Source organism: Vicia villosa, linkage group LG7, assembly GCF_029867415.1.
Source record: "Vicia villosa cultivar HV-30 ecotype Madison, WI linkage group LG7, Vvil1.0, whole genome shotgun sequence".
NCBI classification, from domain to species: Eukaryota; Viridiplantae; Streptophyta; class Magnoliopsida; order Fabales; family Fabaceae; genus Vicia; species Vicia villosa.
In genome coordinates, this window is record NC_081186.1 from 37,940,447 (window position 1) to 37,951,456 (window position 11,010).

The window sequence follows — 11,010 nt, forward strand, 5'->3', positions numbered from 1 at the left end:
AGACCCAAACGTAGTAGAAACTCGTGCTATTTACGCTTCTCAGGTAATCATCCCTTTTGCTCTTTCTGGAAAAACTCATGCTTTTATGGGTCCTTTACCTGGAGATAGTAGTTCTTCTCTGGGTAAATTCTTTCCTGCTTATTATAAGAATATGCCCTTAGTTATCAAGAACCAAATAGACAAAGAGGGTAACCTAATCTTAGCTGAAACTGCCAATGTAGATAATGCTTCGACTGAAGCCACCGTAGCCTTAGAGAAAATTAGGTTGAATTATGCGACCAACTTCCTCAAAGTGTTTAGATCAATCCCTTTAGCACAGGATCCTGAACTGTATTATGCTTGGTTGACTAAGGTAGAAAACAAAAAGGCTTCATTCTGGAAAGAATTAGGGATTTATGATCTAATTCAATTATCCAAAACAGGTTTAGAATACTGTCATACCCTAATTTTTGACCCCCCTGAGATGACATATCTTCAGGATTTTCATCAAGTCAAAGCAAGTACCCAAAGCAGCCTGACATTCAATCGAGGGTATTCAAAGACAAGAAAACTCAGGCAAAGGATCAATCAATAGAGGGATTAGTCTCTAATACAATCATAAGACTCAAAAGCCTCATTATTACACCTATGATTGATTAAGACACCCAGTCATCTAAGCACAGGATTACTCAGATCAACAGACTAGGGTTTGGAGCCTATCAAGGACTAAAATCAGGGATCACTTTTGGGAAACCCTAAAAAGCCCCAGGGAACCATTCAAAGACATCAATCATCTTCAAATAACTCATATGACAAGATCCACTGGACATTACATCTCAGTTCAAAGTCTACAGTCATCATTGTCCTCTGGTCGACAATTAGGGTTTTTTGACCTAATTCACCAAGATAGTTGACTTTTAATCAGGGCATGAATCCAAAACTCAAGACATGATTCAAAAATCTCTACTACCTCAATATAATCCATTTACATCATTCATTTGAGGAGAAGATCTTGTTTCTACACAAAAGCCCAAAAATTCACTTTGTCAGGGAAAAGTCAACTGTGAAGGATCATCATTGACTTTTAAGGTTTTTGGTCAAAAAATGACTTTCAAAGATCAATATCATCAATATATGGATATTAAAGTCATTTGACCAAAGAAATTCAAAGAAATTCATCAAGGAGCAAAAAGTCGGGAATTAGGGTTTTTGAGGGCATAGTGAGAACTCAAAATTTCACCTACACAACTCAAAAAACTTCCAACATGAAAGTTGTAGATCTTGCAAAATAAAACAACATCTTACAACGGAACTTTTTTCAAAAGATCAACCATTTATGAAGTTTTGGAAATTTTGAAGTTTAGGTCATAAACACTTAGAAATTTTTTCTAAGTGTTTTAACCTAGTTTTCATCAAACTTTGGGCTCATTTTTCACAAATTTCCCAAATGATTCTGAAGAAGACATAAACTAATGATTTAAAGTAGATGTTTAGGGCTTTCCAAATTGTGTTCAACCTTCTCCAAATTCAATTTGAGCTAAGAGTTATGCTTGTTCAAAGTTGGCCTCATGAAGTAAAATTATAGGTCATGGACACTTTTGGACTTTGCAAATTTTGTGCAAATAACCTCTCTTATGGATGCTACACGACCCATAACACATCTGAAACCATGCCATGCATTCATTTTCACCATGCCATAAGAATTGAAGAAGATTCTAAAAACAAGAACATGTGATTATGTAATGATTACATTTGTGAATTTATGGCAAATTGATGAATCACCCAAGGAATCTTCTCACCAACCAATTAGAGCTCATTTCTGGCTCAGAATTGTCCCCTAAGATTAAACAAAATCGAGGGCTAGGGGATTGATCAAATGGAATCAAAATTCTCATCATTGCATAAGAGATACTTGCAAACTTCCTTCATGGCTAAGAAAGCAAATCAACTTCACTAAGGAAGCTCACTCCTCTGCAGCTATACTGATCCATTTGCCTATAAATACAGATGCATTCCTCATTCAAAAACACACCAAAGCAACCATATTCCTTGCTTTCTCTTTCTCTTCTCATGTTCATTGTTTTTCAAAGTTCTTTGGCAAGAAGAATCGATTTCTTCAAACCAGAGCTCATCTTTGGGAAGTGAACATTCTAACATCTCAAGGGAGGTCATTTGAGGTGATCCAAGCACCTGGATCACTTCTGTAAGTGGAGGAACACCATTGTGGCTCCCACTTTGGAGCATTTGCAGTTGGAGGTCCATGGAGTAATTCAGGAGGTTCTGAACCAAGCCAATCATCCAGGCACACTCCTCAGGTCATAGTGAAGCTAACCAGATGGCTGCAGCTCATCTGTAACTCAAGAATCAACACCCTCCATGTTCACTTGAAGCTGAAATCGAGGGAGGTCCATAGAACAATTCAGAAGGATTCAGGCTGTAATAAGCATTCAGTTAGCATCATTGAGTCTCAGGGAAGCTATTGAGATCATTCATTCAAGCCCAGGTGCTCTCCATCATCCTCACGACCTCCATTTTCAGAGGTAAGTTTCTGAACTCCACCTCTTTAATTTAAGTACTCTTAGTGATAAAGCTCGATTCTATCTTGTTCAGCATCATCAGAGGATTGAAAACCCTCTATCATCATTCATTTATTCATCTTGTGCATCATTTAATTTTAAAATTAGGGTTTATGTGTTCTTCGTGTTCATAATGAAATTCGTTAGTTACACTTAGAATAAATGAATTCTGAGCCCATAATCATGTTCCTTGTCCAAAAACGAGTGAGATTGATGTTTACATCATGCCATTTAGTTGAGAAACCAGAGAGTTAGGAATTTGAAAATCTGAAGCTCGAGGAAGAAGATGAACATGGCGCGCGTAAAATTTGAATTTCCTGGCTTATCTGAAAATATAATATATTGAGGGTATATAGTTAACAAGCTGCGCGCGCAGCTCAGTTGGTTAAGTTTTGAAATGTGATCATGAAGGGCGTGGGTTCGAACCTCTCTAGGGCCAAACCAATTTTTTAACATCCATTTTCATTCTTTTTTTTATACAAACTTCACACAATTAATAAACTTATCAAATTAACTCATTTTCATTTCATTTTTCACACACTTGCTATTTAATATACCTACTTTGTGAATAATCAAAAAATCATAAAAAATATTATTTATTTCATGTATTTTAATTAGGTTTAAAATAGTATGTTTTAAATGTTTTCTTAAATACTTTAAAATATATATATTCATTTTGTTTAAACCTAATTACTTTGTGAAGAATTTTATGATAAAACCCTAATTATTTAGGTCTTAATTGGGTATAGATTTCATCTTTGCCTTAATTAAGTTGACTTTTTGTCAATATTCAAAATTGTTTTCAATCTCTGATTAAACGGATGATTAGGGTTTTCAAACAACAAAACCTTGCATCATTCCAAATCATTTTTTTCCAAATTGCTTTTACACCAGTACTGTAAAGTACTGGGCCTCTAATAGAGTGTAAGTCCCAAAAACCTTCTCTTCTTAGCTTGTTTTCAAAACTGTATTTTCAAAATCTTCTTTCTGTTTTCAAAACATTCTTCTGGTATTTGAAGGGCATTATTCCCGGTGAAACTCTTCAGATACCTATGTGACCTTTGTCCATCTTCACTTCTTCTGTTTTCAAAAACCATTAACTGTTTATCATATATATATATTCAACTGTTATCAACAAAACAACAAAAATTACTGTTGAGACTCTATACATACTTCTCCAAAGGCCTCCACTCCATCCAGGTTAGGCTTTACAAGCTTTCAATTTACAGTCTTTATTTAGATTACTGTCAAATATAAATTGTGGCGCATTCTCCTTCCAAATTTCGCGTGAAGGGTTTAGCGTGCCGTCCTCCCAAGTGAAATGGGGAGGTAAAGAAAACGACACCACATATGCTGGTGTTATTACTGTCGCTGTTGTGGTGTCGTTTTCTTTACCTCCCCGTTTCACTTGGGAGGACGGCACGCTAAACCCTTCACGCGAAATTTGGAAGGAGAATGCGCCACAATTTATATTTGACAGTAATCTAAATAAAGACTGTAAATTGAAAGCTTGTAAAGCCTAACCTGGATGGAGTGGAGGCCTTTGGAGAAGTATGTATAGAGTCTCAACAGTAATTTTTGTTGTTTTGTTGATAACAGTTGAATATATATATATGATAAACAGTTAATGGTTTTTGAAAACAGAAGAAGTGAAGATGGACAAAGGTCACATAGGTATCTGAAGAGTTTCACCGGGAATAATGCCCTTCAAATACCAGAAGAATGTTTTGAAAACAGAAAGAAGATTTTGAAAATACAGTTTTGAAAACAAGCTAAGAAGAGAAGGTTTTTGGGACTTACACTCTATTAGAGGCCCAGTACTTTACAGTACTGGTGTAAAAGCAATTTGAAAAAAAAATGATTTGGAATGATGCAAGGTTTTGTTGTTTGAAAACCCTAATCATCCGTTTAATCAGAGATTGAAAACAATTTTGAATATTGACAAAAAGTCAACTTAATTAAGGCAAAGATGAAATCTATACCCAATTAAGACCTAAATAATTAGGGTTTTATCATAAAATTCTTCACAAAGTAATTAGGTTTAAACAAAATGAATATATATATTTTAAAGTATTTAAGAAAACATTTAAAACATACTATTTTAAACCTAATTAAAATACATGAAATAAATAATATTTTTTATGATTTTTTGATTATTCACAAAGTAGGTATATTAAATAGCAAGTGTGTGAAAAATGAAATGAAAATGAGTTAATTTGATAAGTTTATTAATTGTGTGAAGTTTGTATAAAAAAAAGAATGAAAATGGATGTTAAAAAATTGGTTTGGCCCTAGAGAGGTTCGAACCCACGCCCTTCATGATCACATTTCAAAACTTAACCAACTGAGCTGCGCGCGCAGCTTGTTAACTATATACCCTCAATATATTATATTTTCAGATAAGCCAGGAAATTCAAATTTTACGCGCGCCATGTTCATCTTCTTCCTCGAGCTTCAGATTTTCAAATTCCTAACTCTCTGGTTTCTCAACTAAATGGCATGATGTAAACATCAATCTCACTCGTTTTTGGACAAGGAACATGATTATGGGCTCAGAATTCATTTATTCTAAGTGTAACTAACGAATTTCATTATGAACACGAAGAACACATAAACCCTAATTTTAAAATTAAATGATGCACAAGATGAATAAATGAATGATGATAGAGGGTTTTCAATCCTCTGATGATGCTGAACAAGATAGAATCGAGCTTTATCACTAAGAGTACTTAAATTAAAGAGGTGGAGTTCAGAAACTTACCTCTAAAAATGGAGGTCGTGAGGATGATGGAGAGCACCTGGGCTTGAATGAATGATCTCAATAGCTTCCCTGAGACTCAATGATGCTAACTGAATGCTTATTACAGCCTGAATCCTTCTGAATTGTTCTATGGACCTCCCTCGATTTCAGCTTCAAGTGAACATGGAGGGTGTTGATTCTTGAGTTACAGATGAGCTGCAGCCATCTGGTTAGCTTCACTATGACCTGAGGAGTGTGCCTGGATGATTGGCTTGGTTCAGAACCTCCTGAATTACTCCATGGACCTCCAACTGCAAATGCTCCAAAGTGAGAGCCCCAATGGTGTTCCTCCACTTACAGAAGTGATCCAGGTGCTTGGATCACCTCAAATGACCTCCCTTGAGATGTTAGAATGTTCACTTCCCAAAGATGAGCTCTGGTTTGAAGAAATCGATTCTTCTTGCCAAAGAACTTTGAAAAACAATGAACATGAGAAGAGAAAGAGAAAGCAAGGAATATGGTTGCTTTGGTGTGTTTTTGAATGAGGAATGCATCTGTATTTATAGGCAAATGGATCAGTATAGCTGCAGAGGAGTGAGCTTCCTTAGTGAAGTTGATTTGCTTTCTTAGCCATGAAGGAAGTTTGCAAGTATCTCTTATGCAATGATGAGAATTTTGATTCCATTTGATCAATCCCCTAGCCCTCGATTTTGTTTAATCTTAGGGGACAATTCTGAGCCAGAAATGAGCTCTAATTGGTTGGTGAGAAGATTCCTTGGGTGATTCATCAATTTGCCATAAATTCACAAATGTAATCATTACATAATCACATGTTCTTGTTTTTAGAATCTTCTTCAATTCTTATGGCATGGTGAAAATGAATGCATGGCATGGTTTCAGATGTGTTATGGGTCGTGTAGCATCCATAAGAGAGGTTATTTGCACAAAATTTGCAAAGTCCAAAAGTGTCCATGACCTATAATTTTACTTCATGAGGCCAACTTTGAACAAGCATAACTCTTAGCTCAAATTGAATTTGGAGAAGGTTGAACACAATTTGGAAAGCCCTAAACATCTACTTTAAATCATTAGTTTATGTCTTCTTCAGAATCATTTGGGAAATTTGTGAAAAATGAGCCCAAAGTTTGATGAAAACTAGGTTAAAACACTTAGAAAAAATTTCTAAGTGTTTATGACCTAAACTTCAAAATTTCCAAAACTTCATAAATGGTTGATCTTTTGAAAAAAGTTCCGTTGTAAGATGTTGTTTTATTTTGCAAGATCTACAACTTTCATGTTGGAAGTTTTTTGAGTTGTGTAGGTGAAATTTTGAGTTCTCACTATGCCCTCAAAAACCCTAATTCCCGACTTTTTGCTCCTTGATGAATTTCTTTGAATTTCTTTGGTCAAATGACTTTAATATCCATATATTGATGATATTGATCTTTGAAAGTCATTTTTTGACCAAAAACCTTAAAAGTCAATGATGATCCTTCACAGTTGACTTTTCCCTGACAAAGTGAATTTTTGGGCTTTTGTGTAGAAACAAGATCTTCTCCTCAAATGAATGATGTAAATGGATTATATTGAGGTAGTAGAGATTTTTGAATCATGTCTTGAGTTTTGGATTCATGCCCTGATTAAAAGTCAACTATCTTGGTGAATTAGGTCAAAAACCCTAATTGTCGACCAGAGGACAATGATGACTGTAGACTTTGAACTGAGATGTAATGTCCAGTGGATCTTGTCATATGAGTTATTTGAAGATGATTGATGTCTTTGAATGGTTCCCTGGGGCTTTTTAGGGTTTCCCAAAAGTGATCCCTGATTTTAGTCCTTGATAGGCTCCAAACCCTAGTCTGTTGATCTGAGTAATCCTGTGCTTAGATGACTGGGTGTCTTAATCAATCATAGGTGTAATAATGAGGCTTTTGAGTCTTATGATTGTATTAGAGACTAATCCCTCTATTGATTGATCCTTTGCCTGAGTTTTCTTGTCTTTGAATACCCTCGATTGAATGTCAGGCTGCTTTGGGTACTTGCTTTGACTTGATGAAAATCCTGAAGATATGTCATCTCAGGGGGGTCAAAAATTAGGGTATGACAGATGCCCCTATTTAAGTTTCTTTTATCTGGAGGGAGAGAGATTGAGATCTCGATCTCTCCTGCGTAAAAGAGACTTAAATATCAAAGAATGCCCGAATTTTGGGCGCTCCTGAGATGATAAAATCTTTGCATGACTTGATCCCGTTGTCGCGCTTGGCGGGGGATGAGGAGACAAACTCCTGCAGAAATGCTTGATGTGGATTCTGGTGAATGGATGGAAATGTAGGATGCGCAATCCATCTTCTTTAACTAAGTGTTGATACTTAGAAAAAGGTAAACAACCTCCTCTCGTTCCGGATGTCCAAATCTCGAAACTGGTCTTAGTTGCGTTTGGACAATATCTCAGATAAAGAGAAAATTTCCAAAGGTTTGTTTCCTCGTCAAACTTCTTATCAGCGCTTGGAGATAAGATGCCATTTGACGGCTGTAAAGAAACTTCAAAGGTTTGTTTCCTCGTCAAACTTCTTACCAGCGCTTGGAGGTAAGATGCCATTTGACGGCTGTAAAGAAACTTCACCATCTTCCCTTTTGACTTGACGTCTTTGAAAGAATGTCATATGGCCTCATGATCTTTTGAGGGGCTAATGACTTTGCTTGAAGGCGGACGAACTGTTTTCGGGGTGAAAACTGCCATTCGTCAACTGATGCCTGGGGAATCAATGAACTGTTTTCCTAAGAGGAAAACTGCCATTCATCGACTCTGTGGGGAGTTAAACATCCCAGAAACAGACAAACTGTTTGAAGAAACTGCCATTTGTCGATCTCTTGAGTATTTAACAGACAAACTGTCTTTTCTTGGGAAAAGACTGCCATTTGCCAATTGCTTAGGGGAACAAACTGTCTTCTGCCGGGGAAGATTGCCATTTGTCGACCCTGTCATGAAAGAAAGTGAGCAAACTGTCTTCTGCTGAAAGAGACTGCCATTTGCTGACTTTGTTGTGAAAGAAAGTGAGCAAACTGTCTTCTGCTGAAAGAGACTGCCATTTGCTGACTCTGTTATGATAGAAAGTGAGCAAACTGTCTTCTGCTGAAAGAGACTGCCATTTGCTGACTTTGTTGGGGAATCTGAACTATCTTCTGGACGAAGACTATCATTTGCTGACTCCGCCGGGGATCATGAACTATCTTCTGGATGAAGACTACCATTCACTGATTCTGTTAGGGAATCATTTGTCGATCTGCTAGGAGATTCTGAATTTTTCTTTGACAAGAAGTGGCACCTCTTGACCCTGCTGGGGAAATATCAAACCTGTAGGGAATTCCCAAGTGTGAAGCAGACTATCTTATCTGAAGAAGACTGTCGAATGTCGCTTTGCAGGAGAATCTCGGCTGAGGAATTCCAAAAGTGAACAAACTATCTCCTTGAGGGAGACTACCATCTGTTGGCTTGCTTGAGGAGATCCTTGTGTATGAACTGTTGTTTCGAAGGAAAAAGTTTCTCCGGAACTTGCAGGGGAAACTCGAGTTCATGCCTCAATGACTCGGGCATTCACATGATCAAAGCCTGATTCGGCTATGCAATTATGATGTAATGTATGCATGAATATTATGACAATGATAAAATGCAAAGTGAATGTGAATAGAATTGTCGCGGATGGAAAATCCTATGATACGACTTGAATTCTTGTTGATCAGAAGATGTCCTCTTCTTGTAGTTCGAACTCTCTCGGGAATATCTGGTTATCAGTTGTCCGCTGTCCGAAGTAAGTAATATGAATTGAAGTAAAGATCCGTCATCGGGAGATGTTCGCAAAGCGACCTCATGGGGAATTATTGGTTCCCGGAGTCTCAACCGTTCTCGGAGCAACTGTTTGCATTCTTCCTATTGTTTGTAAACCTTAGAAAGAAATTTCACCTTTATTTTTTGCAAGTAAATTCATTTTATTTTATGAAAACATTTGTTTCAAGAAATTGACTGTTTAAACTTAAAATGCATTTCAAGAAACTGAATAAGACTAGATTGCAAAGGAAAAGCACAAGGCTCAAATTATTATATATGGAATGGTAATCAGCCAAATGCTTGATTCCATGGAGTATTTACAAAGTTGGAAATTGGTAATTTTCGGGAAAAGGGCTACGATGAAACGTGACGACCGTTATCTTTCCCTTCCACTCAGAGTTGCGCTGTATTCGTGCTTCGTAGAAGATGACTTACTGCTGATGAATACTCCGCTATGGATTTTGAATGATCAAGTTTGTCCTGAACACAGTTACTTGCCATATATCCCTAACTTTTGCGTAAACTACCCCTTTCGGGTTTTAAGTTTACCGGGATTGATTAATATATATTTTTTTTTATGTCTCTAATTTTTGCCTGAATCGCCCTTTCGGGTTTTCGATTCACCGAGACGCTCTTTTTTGCCTAAGTCGCTCTTTGCGAGTTTTCAACTTAGCGAGCTGTTCTTTTGTTTATTTAGGCAAAGTATTTCTTGACTGCGTCGACGTTCACAGGACGGGTGAATTCTTCTCCATCCATAGTCGTGAGTATTAAGGCTCCTCCTGAGAAAGCTCTCTTGACCACGTAGGGGCCGTCATAATTGGGAGTCCATTTCCCTCTCGAATCTGTGAGAAAAGATTGAATCTTTTTGAGTACAAGGTCGCCTTCTTTGATTATGCGAGGCCGAACCTTTTTGTCGAAAGCTTTCTTCATTCTTTGTTGATATAGTTGTCCGTGGCATAAAGCTGTCATGCGCTTTTCTTCGATTAAGTTCAATTCATCGAATCTGCTTTGACACCACTCGGCTTCTGTTAATTTTGCCTCCATCAAGACTCTCATTGATGGGATTTCAACCTCTATTGGTAGGACTGCCTCCATGCCATATACAAGGGAGAAAGGAGTCGCTCCAGTCGAAGTACGTACTGATGTACGGTAACCATGAAGAGCATACGGGAGCATTTCATGCCAATCCTTGTAAGTGATGACCATCTTCTGAATGATTTTCTTGATGTTTTTGTTAGCTGCTTCTACAGCTCCATTCATCTTTGGTCTGTAAGGAGATGAGTTGTGATGCTCAATCTTGAATTCTTCACAAAGCTCCTTCATCATTTTGTTATTCAAATTTGACCCATTGTCAGTGATTATCTTGCTAGGAATGCCATAGCGACAGATGATGTGATTCTTGATAAACCTGACGACAACTTGTCTTGTAACATTTGCATATGAAGCTGCTTCAACCCATTTGGTGAAATAGTCTATGGCTACCAAGATGAAGCGATGTCCGTTGGACGCTTTTGGTTTGATCATTCCAATCATGTCGATTCCCCACATGGAGAAAGGCCAAGGGGAAGAGAGTATGTTGAGAAGAGATGGTGGCACATGAATTCTATCGGCGTAGATCTGGCATTTGTGACACCTCTTTGCGTACTGGTAGCAATCTGACTCCATTGTCAGCCAATAATATCCTGCTCTCAGTATTTTCCTTGTCATGGTATGTCCATTGGTGTGAGTACCAAAGGAACCTTCATGTATTTCTCTCATGAGTATTTCTGCTTCTCTTCTGTCAACGCATCTGAGCAGAACCATGTCGAAGTTTCTCTTGTACAGAACATCTTCATTCAAGAAGAATCTACAAGATAACTTTCTCAAAGTCTTTCTATCTTTCTTTGATG